The sequence below is a fragment of the Nestor notabilis genome, unplaced genomic scaffold, assembly GCF_000696875.1.
Source record: "Nestor notabilis isolate BGI_N333 unplaced genomic scaffold, ASM69687v1 scaffold11758, whole genome shotgun sequence".
In the NCBI taxonomy this organism is placed as follows: Eukaryota; Metazoa; Chordata; class Aves; order Psittaciformes; family Psittacidae; genus Nestor; species Nestor notabilis.
Window position 1 is genome coordinate 16,813 of NW_009940625.1, and position 2,221 is coordinate 19,033.

Below are 2,221 nucleotides of genomic sequence, written 5' to 3' on the forward strand. Positions count from 1 at the left end.
AAGCTCATCCAGTTCTAACCCCCTGCCACAGGCAGGGACACCTTCCACTAGAGCAGGTTGCTCCAAGCCCCTGTGTCCAACCTGGCCTTGAACACTGCCAGGGATGGGGCAGCCACAGCTTCTCTGGGCATCCTGTGCCACCTCCTGCAAGGGAAAACTGACAAATACAACCTTTGTTGTGGCTCAGAAAACCCACTGCAGAGAGACACATTAGAAATCACTTAGTTTTGCTGCTCCTGAAATAACTTGTTAACCTGTAGCTCAATCACACAAACTTAGAAAAAGTTAATAGATACCTGCCTCTGACAGTGGATATTTGCATTATCATTTCTGTAAAGTACAGAATTCAGAAGTGAAGCACATGGAACCTTAACTAGATGCTAAGGAAGGGGTGAGGTTCAAACTTTGAGGCAGAAAGGAGAGTACATGTTGCACGGAGATAAGGAGATAGCAAGGCCTGGGTGGTTGTTTCTCCACCTGCTGACAGCACATTAGAGCCCAACTGTGAGATACTACCTACACGCAGCATACGTGAGTGTACTTCTTCATAGCTTTGGGGCTGTGAAGAACCAGGGCACAGATTCACGGAAGTAGAATGCCATGGAACAAACCTGGTGGATTATTTAAGTAATGCTACTTTGCTTTGGGGTGTGCCCGTGTGTTCCACTCCTCCAGCAAATGCTTCCAAAATAACATGTCTTGCTTCCCAAAGGATACCTGAAACGGAAGAACAAAATGGCCAGAAAATAATTCCACCCTCTGCCAGGACAGAAAGAGTCTCCCAAGTGCCCATATATTTCTCTCATCAAAAAATACATCAGAATTTACTTCAGTATCCAAAGAAGGAAAATCCTTTAGATGCTTAGAGGGTATAATCATTTGCAGAACTGCTCCCTTAGCCGTGACCCTTCTCATACCTGAATAGGTCAACTTGACCACGCAAAGTTCGCATCCGTTGCTGTGCATTATTTCACATTATAATGCATGCCAAGTGTTAGAAGGATTTCCCAAGAGCTACTATGGAATTTGGAGCACTGGGGGGTCAATTCATTTATCGGATTTTTTTGCCATGAGAGCAAAAGAGAAATTAGAGAATCAAAGATCATGGTCAGACTACTCCTGTCCCAGTTTTGGCTCTGGTCCCTCTCCCTGGCCATTACAAACCCAGAGTGCTTTCCAGATGTCTTAGTTCAAGCCTACCTCCTCTGTGCTGGCTTCATCGCTTTTTCTGCTAGGTCTTCAAGAGGATGCATCCCTGGTTTTTGACAGAGCAATTGCAGATCTGGACAGGAAAGCAGGAAGACAAGCAGTATCTTTGCTCTGCTGGCTGATTCCTCCTGAGAAGTCTTCCCAGCAACAGAGGGCTGCAGACAGAAAAGATATCAAGGCTGTCTAGTACATGCTGTCATAGGCTGAAGGAAAGTAGCTCAGCTGTGAGGAACAACAATGCTGCAGTGACACAAACCAGTGCTTACACGAAGAGGCCAGGACCCATGTGTGCTGTAACTGCAGGCTGCCATTCGGTCCAACTGGGGAGCGTGGACCATTCTGAAGTAGTGACCAGAAGCACGGATCTGCTAGCACAAACTCACCCAAGGCTAGGATCATCACACAGCAGTCTCCAGACAGGTGGGTACTGCACAGCACATCTCACCTCCTGGGTAGCCGAGGCAGCCAAGTCAGCCAGACTTCCATGCCACATGTGGCAGAGCTCATCTGAAGATACACAACCAGCACTAGCCTGGACTCCTGAATTTCTTCTGTTGTGACCAGACTACCAGGTGAACAGCCTTTAAATCACACCCAGACAAGTTTACAGGCTGGGCATGAGGGGCTGAGGCGATGGGAGGGTGGAAATAACACCTGCTGGAACTCAATAATAGGGGTGCCTTCCCAAACAAGAGAACTTCATGTTTTCCTAGCCTGCAATGACTGAGCACCATTAGGCAGTCCCTGAAAGGGAACAAAGGTTCTTAAATAAAAAGTATCATTTACAAGCAGATGTGCTAAGCACTATCACTACATCAGAAGCCACTTTTGCTTAAACTGCTAGGGGAGAAGAGGCTTCTTGTTCTCAGCTCTGCAGCAGGCTCCTTCGCAACCAACATCACTGTGATCTCTCCCTCCCTTTTACCACCTGGGAAGTGTCTTCCCTACTAAGTAAGGATGCTGGGGAACTCAGGATGAAGCAGCAGTATCAGACTGGGAAGCCCTACTTGAC